The following is a 14,245-nucleotide window of genomic DNA, read 5'->3' as shown; positions in this document are numbered from 1 at the left end:
GGGGAGGGAGGAGACGGAGGGTTTATCTGAGGCCAGCAAAGATAAACTTTGCTAAGTTTCTAGTCTCTCTGTGTTGAAGCTTCCGAACCGAGTTAGTTCAGTGACGAACGCAATGTATTCCGGTGCCCACTCTCAGCTCACTAGAGGAAGGACAGTTACTCTGTTGCCATATTTACATGTTGAAGCTGGTCTGAACTGGTTTAAGGTTTTTAGCTGGAGCTGGGGCTCCTGGTTTGGGTTTAGCTGTGGAGACCCATGATCTTAAGGTTGCACACTGAAAGATACTTAAAATACTTCTGGGCTTTCCTGGGCGGGGCCATCAACTCGTTTCTGCACCTGATCAGGAAGCTGTGCCAGATGGACTTTGCTGAGGTCTTGATTTACTGTTACCCCTATTTGCTTGATTGGCAGCCTCGGGACAGATTGTTTTCCCTGGGTAAGGGTCAGAGATGCTAATCAGTGGAAAACATTCTGGCCTTTTTTTTTTTTTTTTTTACTTCTCAGAAGAGGGCATGCCGTTTCTGCTTGTTGCCATGGCTGAACTCTCCACCCAGACGTAGGGAATCATTTGCTTTTAATTATTTCGTTTCTAGGTCTGACCAGAATGAACTTTGGGTTTTGTTGTTTGTGAGTTTTTAAAATGCATGTGTTGGTAGCTACTGTGTCAGGGCTGAAATACCTCAGAGAATGTTGCTAAGCAGTTTCGAGTCAGTGGAAATAAGGAATGGAAGATGATGGGGGAAAAAAGGAGCATGAAAATTACCAAATATTTATTGGACCTTGATTTCATATTTAATTTTTAGAGATTTTACTCTGCTACCTAAATAAGAATCAAGGTCTTTTCCGTTCTACCGCGTGTGTATGTTTTTTTATGGATCACCATCTCTCAAACAGTCTAGCAGGTTTTCCCAGTGTTCACCCAGGAAACATATCGATACTGTATTCCTAACCTGTCTCCTTGTTTATCCACAGAGTGGAGCTGTGACCGCACCGAGATGACGCAGACAGGTTTCTAAAGATGAAAGATGCAGTAAATGATACTGAGAATTGGACCAGGAGTTTCCGTTTATCAATTGTCTGGAGAAAGGAAATAACTCATCAGGGTTCGTCTGAAGACCAGGGTGCTAAAATCAGGCTCCTAGGTCTTAATCCAGTGGGAATGAAAGATGAATGGCCCGTGGCGTGTGTCCGTGACAGGACATTTCTTTACTTTGGAATACAGTCTTATCACATTGTGCTTTGAAATATTCCCCTCAAAGAGATAAGCCGCTTGTTTTTGAAAATAGTGCTTCCCGAGTGTTCTGTGTCTAACAAAGTGTTGGTATTTAGTATTTGGGAGAAGAGGTCCTGTTGGCAGGGGTCACTCAGTTACTTGACAGATGTTTACTGCGCTCCGTTTTGGGCTAGGAACCAGTCCAGTCCATGTGGACAGAGCGCAGGGTGGATCACATGATTCTGCCCATAAGGAGCTTCTGCATTAGTGGAAGGAGACAGAGTATACAAGTGCAGTTTGGGGGAGGGCAAAGTAGGGCATCATGTGAGAAATTGACTTGAGGAGTAATGTCTGGATTAAGGTCTGCATACATGGAAGACAGCATTAGAAAGTCGAGAGGAGAGAGAGAGAGAGAGAGAGAGAGAGAGAGAGAGAGAGAGAGAGAGAGAGATGGGTTGCAGGGGTTAAACTCAGCATAACTGAAACATGGTCAGGAAGCTGGGATATGATGGGCAAGCCAGTGAAAGGAGATGGGACTAGAAAGACAGGACGACTGGGGGCTCTGTGACCTTGCAGAGGATGTAAGTTGTACGTGTTGCTGTATGTGGCTGTATGTTTTATATATGACAGATGAGTTCTAATACAATTAGAGAAAAATGTCTGTTGGGTAGACAGAAGATGAGGGCAAGTGTGGTGGCTGAAGGATGTGTTAGTGACCTTGAAATGAGCGCCAGTGAAGAAGACATGATTAGTTCAGAGACACTATACCTAAGGCTACCAGTAGCTTCAGTGGACAGGCTATGGACTATAAAAGACAGAAGACCACTGTCTTAGTTAGGGTTTCTATTGCTGTGAAGAGGCACCATGACTGCGACAACTCTTATAAAGGAAAACATTTACCTGGTACTGGCTTACAGGTTCACAGGTTAAGTTAGTTTATCACCATGATGGGAGGCATGGCTGTGTGCAGGCAGACATGGTGCTGGAGGAGGAGCGGAGAGTTTTGCATCTAGATTTGCAGGCAGCAGGAAGAGACAGAGATTCACAGGCCAAACTTAAGTATCTGAGACATCAAAGTCCATCTCCTAGTGACACACCTCCTCCAACAATGCCACATCTACTCCAACAAGGCCACACTGTACCTGGAAGGGCCCACTTGTTTGTCCTGGCTGCCTGGCTAGCTTAGCCCTGAAATGACCACACAGAAATCGTATACATTAAATCACTGCTTGGCCCATTAGCTCTAGCTTCTTATTGGCTAAGTCTTACATCTTAATTTAACCTATTTCTATTGATCTGCGTATCACCATGAGGCTGTGGCTTACCGGGTAAAATTCTCAGCATCTGTCTCTGGCAGCTCCATGGCTTCTCTCTCCACCCTTCTTTCTCCCAGCATTCAATTCTGTATTCCCTACATACCCAAGTTCTGCCCTATCAACAGGCCAAGGCAGTTTCTTTATTCGTTAACCAATAAAAGCAGCACATAGATAGAAAGACCTCCCATACCAGTTATCATTTGCCAGTAGCCGAGTCTTATGCATGCAGCCACGACAGCTCTGAGCTCACGCACACAACCAATCTGCTGGGTTCAGAAACCACTGTTTCCTTGTCCTCATCCAGCACCCCTGGCTCATAAAATCTTCTAGCTCTTTCTTCCTTGTTGATCCCTAAGCCTTGAGGGCAGGGGTATAATACTGATGTTCCATTTGGGGATGAACACTCTACAGTCTCTTAGCCTCTCTTGAAGTTGTCGGTCTCTATTAATTGTCATCAGCTACAAGAAGCAGTTTCAATGATGAGGCTTGAGTTATCCTAACCTATACCTATACAGATAAGAACTTAATGAACAGTTGAATACTATATCCATTTAGCACAACAATGGCATTAAGTTCTCCCCTAGGGTGAACCGTTAGTTCTTGGCTTTGATAATGGTGCTGGGTATGACTTCCATCTCAAGGAGCAGGCCTCAGATCCAATCAGAAAGTGTTTGGTTGCATTTATAACATTTTCCACACTCCCACCAGTGGGTAGCTCTCTCCAGGCCAGTCATCACTGTAGCTTGCACAGTTCTCAGCTCAGCAGAACTGGCAATTACTTTTCTGCCCTGCACTGCTCTTCCCTCTCCAACACTATGAAAGCTAGCCCATAGGGTAAAGCTTTGAGGTGAGTGCCAGCTTGGTTTTCTCATGTACTCAAGTATGTGCTATCTTCAACAATATAGTTTTACCATTAAGTTCGGCGAGGGTAAGCAAAGAATAGTGGCAATAGCCTATAATGTTTGGAAGTGTAGTCTGTGTGATTCCACTGGCCAACAACTCCAAAAGAGCTAACCCATTCCTGGCAATGGACCATGTATTTGTTGATCTGTGATGTCCCCAATATAGGGTAACTCCATTTTAGTTTTTTTTTTTTTAATTTTAGTTTTTTTTTTTTTTTTGACAGGGTTTCTATGAGTAGCAATCTCTGGCCATCTCTTTAGACCCCTAAGATTTTTATCTGACCCATGAGGAGGTTGCAAGGCTGTTGACTAAGTTTCCAGTGATACTGGGAATAAAATGGCATTTTATGAGGAAATAATCATCTATAGGACTCTTCTCATGCTTGTTTAAAGGAGCCAATTATTAATTCTGTGTTAAGCTTTTTCATTTATTTAGTTTAAAAATTGAATTAATAATTTTAGCTAGTGATAGTTGTGGACTCTTGTGTGATGCCTATTCCCTAGTACTTATTGGCCTGTAATTTATGATCTGTGTGGTATATTAATACTAATATATGATTTCTTGAATTAATTTTTTAATGATTGAATAATAATAAAGATTCATGAGCCTAACAAATTTACTACTTAGTAGATGACTGGAATCACAATTTTATTTCCAATCAAATGGCTTGTTGGTTGGTTATAGGCCCTTTGGAATGTTGGAGGATAGAAATAAAAATTAGAAAATAAGCCAGATAGTGGTGGTGGTGCACACTTTTAATCCCAGCACTTGGAAGGCAGAGGCAGGTGGATCTCTGAGTTCAAGACCAGCCTGGTTTACAGAGTGAGTTCCAGGGTAGCTGGGGCTATACAGAGAAACTTCGTCTTTAAATAAAAAGAAAAGAAGAGAAAAGAAAAGAAAAGAACTAGAAAATAATGCGAGGTAAATTCTTCAATTCTTTGGCCCCATACCTTAATTAGGTCAGAAAACCTGGTTTTGTTTCATTTTAATAGTGAGAGGAGATAGGTGACTGTCTGAATTTTCCATTTTGGTGACAGAACACCATGACCAAGGCAAGTTATCAAAGAAAGCATTTAAGCTAGTATGGCAGGACAGAGGTAAGAGGATCTTTATGAGTTCAAGGCTAACTTGATCTACATAGTGAATTCTAGGGCAGCCAGGAATACACTGAAAGTCTGTCTCCAAAAGCCAAAATTAAACATAACAAAAAATTTAAAAACATTTAATTGAACTTAAGGCTTCAGAGAGTTTGAGGTCATTGCAGGGGGCGGGGGAAGCATGGCTGCAGAAATAGCCAAAAGCTCATATCTTGACCTGCAAGTATAGGGCAAGCAGTTTGAAGCTTAAAAGACCACATTCAGCGACACAACTCCTCCAGCAAGGCCACACCTCCCCATCCTTCCCAAACAGCCTCTAACTGAAGATGAAGTAGCTAAGCATATGAGTCAATGTGGAAAGGCATCCTTATTCAAACCAGCACATGATGAGAGTGCTTTATCCCTAAAGGCATTGATAGTTATATTAACTTTCCTTCCTGTAAATATGAACCAGTGATTTCTGGATCAAAACTGGACTTAATCATATCATATACTTATCCATTTGTTTATTTCCTTAGGCAAAAGGTACCTGCTGTTTGTAGGCACTCGTTTAGATTTTTTGGATAGGAAGACCTACACAGACTATTGTTATTGTCTGGCGCATGCTATCAACTTCCTATAGTTAAAATGAGTAATGGCAAGTGGTTTGGTTTGAGTAGATCAAGTCAGGAAGGGTTTGTGGCAAGTCTGAAAGGAGGTAGACATCATGTTGAGGGATAATCTTGAGCCACTGAAGGGTTGTCCATGTGGGGTAGCTCTAACTAGCCTTGAGTTTTTGAAAAATCAGTGTAGCAACCGCACAGAGATGAAAATGAAGATAAATAGGAGGGCCCTTAAGTCTGCCCAGACCTGTGCCTTATACCCTAGGCCTCAGTCACATACAAAGCTATGACTTATCCATTGTGACTGCCTTGAGCACCGAGTTAGAAAAAATAAGTAGAAGAGATAGCGCCACGAAACTCCATTGCCAAATGTTCCTAGATCAGAATAAGAGAATTATTCAGTTAGGTAATACTGTTAGCTTCTCAATGTTACAGCTTAACTTTATCATATGCTATAGCCTGAGCGCTGTTGCGGCGCAAAAATGTCTGAAAGGAAGTCTGTGGCTGAGCACCTACGGCAGCAGCTTCACCTCAGCCCTCTAAGGCAGTGGTTCTCAACCTCTGGAGTGCGGCCATTGAAAAGCACATATTTCCTGTTGTCTTAGAAACTGAGGCACTATTCAGTAGCAAAATTACACTTCCAAAGTAGCAATGAAAATAATTTTATGGGTGGGGGATCACCGTAACATGAGGAACTGTATCATAAAGGGTTGCAGCATTAGGAAGGTTGCGAGCCACTGCCCTGAGGTCTTCTTAGGAAGGAAGCAAACACACCCATGAAGACATGTGGCCTCATTCAGATTCAGCTTAACTGTGGCCCATTACCTGTATCGAAACCTTTGGGGAATCTTTTCGATGCTATTTGTTTCCTTCTCTTGATAGCAATGAGTTTGATTTTCCAGTCGTGTTCCAGAGAAGCCTGCCGAGTTTTCCGATGGCCTGGTGTGTCTTTTTGTAGGAGGTATAAATGCTAGCACTGGGGAAGCAGGAAGCCCAGGCAGGAAGATTAAAGGTATGAGGAGCAGAGAGAGGTTTCCAGTTTTCTATTCACGACATTTACATGATGCCATCAGAAAAGAACGAGAATAGTATGTGTTGGTATATGGTTGTCATTCCCTTTGTCCAAAACTGTGTAAGGCGTCATTAGATGTGGTTCCCACCCTGATGGTTGCCTTGGTCCAGGCCTGGGCATGATTTGCCATGTTCCTTAAGAAAAGCAACCATTTTGGTACAACTTTCACCATTAATTCTCACTCTGTGAGTTTGTTAAGACATTCATTAGCTAACACACAAACATATTTATTTAGATGAATTATTGCAGAAAAGATTCTCTAGGCCAAGTTTCAGCATTCATGACAGAGAAATCAAATAAAGATGCAGCTTCGGAGCGCCATGGAGACCACTGCGGCTCAGTGATCCCTGTGGTGTCCATAAATGCATCAGGAGAGTTAAATCCAATATAATAACCAGCAGTAGTTGAAACACTCATTTGAAATGTCCTGGGGCTGGAATAAATAATGAATCATTATTATGAAGTGCTAGGTCCCTGGGGAGTATGATCTTCCGACCAGCAAGAGACGGGATGAAAAGCATTTCTGGTCACTGAAGCCAAGTGAGGATATGGTGCCAGTCATCAATCCAGTCACGTCGCAGGCTACGCCGCAGGAGACAGGGCCTTCTCCTCTCTGGTACCCATTGTATTCTCCCATTTTTTATTTATTATGCTTTACCTTTTCTGAAACCTGCCGAGTTTTCTTCTCTGGCCCTAATGAGCTTTTCCCCCTAAACACTGTTGACCACTGTCCTTCTCCCAGAGTGGCTGACAAAATGAGGTAAATTGAAGGCCAGATATGACAAGCCCCGCACAAGTAGAGCTGAAAATGTGTTAGAACCAGATAACTATGTCTCCAGTGCTTCAGTCTTTGTTCTTCTGCAAGAGATAGTGCCATGCCTACAGGGCAGGGAGAGGTGGGGACAGGCCTTCCCTTTTAGAAGGTTTCAGGTTTGACTCAAGCATAGGATGCTGTCTGTGCTCCTGTCAAATCTGCAGCAATTTAGAGAATTTGGACAGGCTGCACCGAGAGAATTTTGCTAGAAGATAAGACAGAAAGATTGGGATTTTGAGGGCCAGGGCACATGGTTCATAAATGCCAGTCTTCTGGAGACTTCCGAACAGAAAAAGAGGAATTTGCTGAGGTCTAGGAATTTTTTAAAAAATCCTTTGGTTGCTTTCAGTAACTTCATGAGATGACGTTTCCATTTTATACTTGAATTTCCATTTATAATTCAATTCAGCACTATGGGAATAGCTCAGTGGCTGAGTTTATGTTCAGCATGCATGAGGCCATGGGATAAATCTCCAGATCCCAGTAATAATAATAATAATAATAATAACAATAATAATAACAACAATAACAAGAACAACAACAACAGCAATAATAGACCGTCATCATGGAGGTGTAGATCATTCAAATACCTGTCTAGGATACCAGCATTCCAAAACTGGGCATGGTGTGGTGGTGGCACACACCCATAATTCCAGCACTTGGGAGGCAGAGGCAGGACGGTTAAGAGTTCAAGATCATCTTTGGCCCCTATATAGGGAGTTCTAAGCCAGCCTGGCTAACATGGGACTCAGTCTCAAAAATGAATACAAAAATACTGACTGGGGAATAAAGCCAAGGATTTGCCTCAGAGTCAAGGACCGAACGGACACATCAGGCTAAAAGGAAGAGCAGCAATGTCCCTGGCAGATCCACTCTAAGTCCCGGAGAGCCCTTTGATTAGAGCTAGGTGATTCTGTTCCTGTTGCTTTCCCCTTCACCTATGAAATGGATTTAAAAACCCAGTGCTGCTACTGAAGGAGATTCTGTTTGAGAAATAGAGACTTATGATATATAATGCCTACTGATGATATTTAAAAATGGGCCATGTTTTCACAGAATTATTATATTACTCATGGTCCAAAAGAGAGGAATACCTTTTTTCCCATTTTCTTTCTTTCTTTCTTCCTTCCTTCCTTCCTTCCTTCCTTCCTTCCTTCCTTCCTTCCTTTCTTTTTTGTTTTGTTTTGTTTTTCGAGACAGGGTTTCTCTGTAGCTTTGGAGCCCGTCCTGGAACTAGCTCTTATAGACCAGGCTGGTCTCGAACTCACAGAGATCTGCCCGCCTCTGCCTCCTGAGTTCTGGGATTAAAGGCGTGTGCCCCCCTCACCCCGCCAGGCCCTTTTTCCCATTTTCAACAAATGTGCTTTACACCCTTGTTGGAAAATCAATGTTTTGTTAAGATAATGGTTAGAAACAATTAGTTGTCTTAGATACTGTTCTATTGCCATGAGGAGACACCCCCAACCAGGTAACTCTTATCAAAGGAAGCATTTAACTGGGGCTTGCTTAGAGATTTTGAGAACCAGTCCATTGTCATCAATCATGGCAGGAAGCAGACAGGCATGGGCGCTGGCGCAGTAACTGAGAGCTTTGCATCCTGAGCTGCCCGCAGTAGGCATTGAAAAAGAGCTGGGCCTGCCATCAGGTTTTGAATCCTCAGAGCATAACCTTAATGGCACACCTACTAGTCCTTCTCAAACAGTTTCACTAACTAGGGACCAAACCTTCAAACCTGTGAGTCTGTGGGGGCCCTACTCATTCAAACCACCACAGCAGTTTTCTCTAGTGTGTAATATGTGCACTGTGATCTACTAATGACGGTCTGGTGTTGTCCATCACAGTTTTCTCAGCTACACACACACACACACACACACACACACACACACACACACAGACACACAATTGCATTTAATGGAATCACACTTTGTATGCAAATGAACATCTTTGTATATTAATTCTCAGTTCTAATTTTTATTTTTATTTTGGCTTTCAAACTTGAGTGATATCTCCTAGTAAAATTATGCAATTAATTGGTTTCCAGTTGTTTTACTTTTAAGTTTTTCCAAGGGTTTTAAATTTTTTTAGTTTTTTGGCCATAAAAGGAGATATTATCCTGACCAGCACTTGATCTTTTTTTTGTGGATATATTTCACAGAATACATATGGCTAGGTTGATGCATATTTAATAGTGCAATAGGTGAGTTTTAGATTGTGGTTAGGATTTACTTTAACTTCTTTAAAAATTCATATATATAAGAGAGAGAGTATGTGTGTGTATATGGAGACTTACATTTCCTTATACTTTTTCCTGTTCCTTTCACTACAGCTAAATCACCATTTTTTAATTCTTCAAAGGTCTATATAGTGTACTTGGGTGAATGCACTATTATGTTACAGAAAATCCTAATATTTAAGAAGTATGAACCAGATGGTGGCACACATGAGAAGCAGAGACAGACAGATATTGGAGAGTTTGAGGCCAGCCTGGTCTACAGAGTGCGTTCTAGGACAGCCAAGGCTACATAGAGAAACCCTATCTCAAATAACCAAAAATAAAAAAGAATGTAAATAATATTTATCTATTGGTGGATTGATCTATTGATTGTAGTACTGGAAGAAGCTTAAAGACAAAGGCCTATTGACTGAGATTGTGCTAGGACTTCATTAAGAGTGAGACTGAAAAAAAATATTTATTTACCTTGGACACGGGGAAGGAAGGAATAGAACAAAGTCCTCCCATATCTTGCCTCCTAGCTCTGCTCCCCTGGTTTGGCAGCATCCAATATGCTGATGTGGGTGACCCTGTGTGACTAAAAGCAGCGTTGGTGGCCTCTTGCAGGCCATTAGTGACTTTTAGTGGCGACAGGCAGGCAGGTGTGGAAGACCCAGCTTGAAGCCTGCGCTTAGTTCTTACCCCCAACGAAACTGGAAGAGAACCAGGGCAATTTTCTTTTGTGCTTTAAGAGTGAAATTAGGGTGGAGAAAATTGATGTCTTACTTCAGAAGGACACAGGCAACCTGGCTGGTTCTCCGCCTGGAGCTGCTAGCCCTGTTTCACCATAGAGGAACCAGGGGGTCCGTGTCGTTCACGTTGTTTTGGGGGGAGCAGAAAACTAGTTGGAGTGTACTTTGGGGAGTTTGCTGTTTTTCTGTCCTCCAAGTTTCCTTATCTCCCCGATTTTCAACATTTCTGCTGCCAAAAGCCTAATCCACAGCTGTGGGGAAAGAAAATAATAACGCCGTGGAAAAGCACCAAGGCCCTTGGAACGCTGCCTGGGTGAAAAGCGCTTCTCTGAACTTGCTGATTTCTCTGCGCGAAGCAAAAAAAAAAAAAACAAAAAAACAAAAAAAATCCTGTTTTCTCTAGTGTCTCCAGAAAAGGATTAATTTGCCCAAAATTTGAACTTATTTTACTTTAAAGTTAAAATTGAAAACTTTTATCAAAATAATACCTGTATATGGTTTTAAAATAATAAAATTCAAAAGGACTTGTAGTGAAAAGCAACATTTAAAACTAACTACCTGACTTCTTCAATGTTGGTGGGGTGTGTGTGTGTGTGTGTGTGTCTGTCTGTCTGTCTGTCTGTCTGTGTCTGTGTGTGAATAGGTATGTGTGCCCGTGCTGGAAGCCAGACCTTGGGTGTTGTTCCTCCTGTCCTATGAGGCAGGGTTTCTCACTAGCCTGGAGCTCACAGGCTAGGCTGGCTGGGCAGCTGGCCCTCTGGACCCCTCTGTTTACCCTCCCAGAGCTGGTCTCACGAGAACCTGCTACCGTGCCTGATGGATCTTGGGAGTTAAACGTGAGTCCTCCTGCTTCTGTGCAAGCCCCTTGCTACCTGAGCCAACTCCTTAGGCCTAGCTCCTTAAACTCCCGTTTCTTCTGATAACTATAGTCTTCCAGAGTTCCATTTCTTTTCTTTTTAAAACAGTGCTATGTGTCTTATCTACTGACCTTCCTTTGCATTTCCTTGCCCTCCTTTCCCCTTCCATTTAGTAGAGCCAAACCAGTGTTTGTATTTCCTCAGTGGGCTTAGTATGTTTACTTGTTAAATTGCTAGTCACAGAAAATTCCAGTATTTGAGTAGTAAAAAGAAATCTTTTCCTCACAATATGATACCCCAAGGAAAACAAACAAACAAACAAACAAACAAATAAGTAAGACACACTAATCCAAACAATGTCCGGAGAACGCAGGAAGCTGTTTCTTCCTTTGCATCTCTTCCAGAAACTTTGTACACTTCCTCTTCCTGGCTCTGACAAAACCAGTCACGCATATCTGTGTAGTCTTTAGGAGATGAAGGTGGGATTGCTACCGTTTACGTTATTCTGACTGTTCCGAGGTCGTGATGCCAAAGCGTAACGTGACCACGTGAAAAAAGCAATGGGGCAAGAGGCAGAAGCGGAGAGGGCCGCAAGGGACCAGACAAGAGGCGGGTGTCCACGGATGACCTCTGTGGCTCGGATGTCTTTCTGTCTTTGTTTATCCTCCGCTCCTTCTAGACAATCTCTTCATCCCTACCCCCTCCCACAAGCAATTGTCCCTCCCTCCTGCTTCCCAGCATTTGTCGCCCGTGCCGGCACGGTGTCACTTCTGCTAATGTTCACATGCTGCTCTGTGCATTTTTATTTATTTTTTTTTTAAATTATTTATTTATTTTGTATACAATATTCTGTCTGTGTGTATGTCTGTAGGCCAGAAGAGGGCACCAGACCTCATTACAGATGGTTGTGAGCCACCATGTGGTTGCCGGGAATTGAACTCAGGACCTTTGGAAGAGCAGGCAGTGCTCTTAACCTCTGAGCCATCTCTCCAGCCCCCTGCTCTGTGCATTTTTAACCCAATTCCAATCTTGTGTATGGATCGTCCCTCAGAGTTGAACGTCAGAAATCAATGTGGACATCATTGTGGTGCATAATGACTTTTCAAAATCAAAATTGTTTTTCTTTCAATAACGCAGACTTGCTCCTCATTGTGTCTGCTATACAGAGGACATTCATTTGCTGAATGAATGGAAATGAATATATATCCCTGTTAATATAAATGGATTCCATTATCCCGCCAACCATACTTACTATACTGGTAGGGTATAGAGAGAGTGGAGAAGGGCTTGGCAATGGATGTAATGTAAATGTCTACGTTTGGGACTTGCTTTCTCATCGTGGTTTCTGATAATTACAGCACTTCAATAGAGAGAGGGATAGCAGGGTACAAGCAATCTAAGGGGGAAACAGAAAAAGGGGGAGGAGCTTTAGCTAGGAAGGGAGAGATAAATGCAGACTGACAAGTGATGTGGATAAAATAACATCAACGCTAACGATGTTTGAAAAGGTCATAAGGAATCATATTAATAACTGTGTACCTAACATGTCTATAAACACGTAAGTCCATGTATACATTTTTTTCTTTGAGACAAGGTTTCTCTGTAGCTTTGGAGCCTGTCCTGGAACTTGCTCTACAGACCAGGCTGGCCTTGAACTCACAGAGCTCTACCTGCCTCTACCTCCCAAGTGCTGGGATTAAAGGTGTGTTCCATCACTGCCTGGCACATCAATGTATACATATACATAAAAATTTAAATTAAATTTTCCCCTCTGGGCTGACAATGCTCACTCCAAGAGCCATAGGAAATCTAACAAAAATGCCAATACCAAGCCTAGTTGTTAGGATTGTCCAAGAGACCCCCCCCAAAAAAAAAAACATTGCAGACTATTGCTATTTCCCTTGGTCGCTCCTTTCCCCAACAGGAGGTGGAAAGGAAGTTCTTACTACTGAAGACATCATGCATTTCAGACACAGGACCCAGAAGCCCCTGAGCTGGAACTGTCCTGAAAGCCTCCTCCTGAGAACAAACTTTCATGGTACTGTTGTATGGTATCTACCAGAGAAGATCACTCAGACATGGGTTCAAACCCATAAAAAGTTTTTATTAGCTGACTGGTGACTACAGTGGTTGTTTAGGACCCGAGTACAGTCTTGAGCTTTTCTCAGGGTGAACTTTCAAACACACAAAAAAATCACATTCTGGCTTGTCACACCCCAATTAACAAGAACAGTTACCCGGAAAAGGAACTACAGAAGCCAAAAACCAAGACAAGCACATTTAGGGACTTTCCTAGAACTATGGACTTTGATGGATTAGGTCTTTGACCTCATTTAGGCAGGTATTTCTGCCTACATGCTGGGTTCCAAGGCTTGAATGGTATTTTCATCATGGAATCAATTATGCTAGGGCCTGGGGTCCTACTAAGTGCTATGGAATAATCCTTTTGTACGTTATGAATATGTCTTACTCTCATTGACTAATAGGCAGGCAAAAGGTATAGGCTGGGTGATCAAATGAAGGACACAGGGAGAAAAGAGTCAAGAGAAGGCACAGAGAAGAAAAATAAACGTCCCATGCTAATAAAGCTAATAATACCCATTTATCAGAGGGTAATCAAGAATATGGGTTAATTTAAAATGTAGTGGCTAGTTAGTAATAAGCCTGAGCTATTGACCAAGCAGTTACAATTAATATAAGCCTCTATGTGGTAATTTGGAAGTGGCTCCTGGGATGGGAAAACTTTGCCTACAACTAAGGTCTAGGGTCCTGTTGTAGTACCAGAAAGCACAATGCGATATGCCAAAGTCCTACCCAGCTATGATGCCTTTTAATCCCATGAACAAATGGCATGACCCAATAACACTAAATGCGCAGTAGTACCATACATACCTTGGGGGTAACCATCAACTCTAATTGGACTTAAGACCTACTTAGCAAGAACTAAATCATCCTGGTACTGGAGACCTAGCCAGCTTACCAGGGCTAGAGAAGCCATGGATCTTGGAGGAGAACCTACAACCACCATTTTACTAATCCAGCACAATCCCCAGCTACATCCTAATTATTCGTCTGTATACCCACAGATAAGTGTAGCCCTCACTCTGCATTAAGGTAACTTTTCTTTGCAACAACAGGGACCATACAGAAAGTCACAGCCAATCAAAATGCAGAGTTGTGGAGCCTCATTCTAACTGATATCTCGACAAGACAACTCCTTTCCCCAAGGCTCAGGGATCACTGGGGAGAAGGGACAGAAAGATGGTAAAAGCCAGATGAATAAGAAGTTTGTTGTGAGGTTGTGTCTCCTAGGAATGCCAGAAGCTACACTTGTAAAGATTCACCAACATTATTGTCTGAACATGTGCCGAGTAAGGATGATATCAATAGACATGCTGTATGATGGG

General features: G+C 42.4%; 1 long non-coding RNA gene across 1 annotated transcript; it reads left to right on the top strand.

Annotated features, from left to right (window-relative positions):
- Positions 1–262: 262 nt before the first annotated feature.
- Positions 263–1,283, top strand: LOC146889786 (uncharacterized). The gene is made up of 2 exons (XR_014999666.2): positions 263–436; positions 973–1,283. It is a non-coding gene; the product is annotated as an uncharacterized LOC146889786 (long non-coding RNA).
- Positions 1,284–14,245: the final 12,962 nt, after the last annotated feature.

The sequence above is a fragment of the Myodes glareolus genome, chromosome 26 (assembly GCF_982192425.1).
Source record: "Myodes glareolus chromosome 26, mMyoGla1.1, whole genome shotgun sequence".
NCBI classification, from domain to species: domain Eukaryota; kingdom Metazoa; phylum Chordata; class Mammalia; order Rodentia; family Cricetidae; genus Myodes; species Myodes glareolus.
Note: the sequence above shows the minus strand (reverse complement) of the source record. Positions and strands in the feature narration are given on the sequence as shown.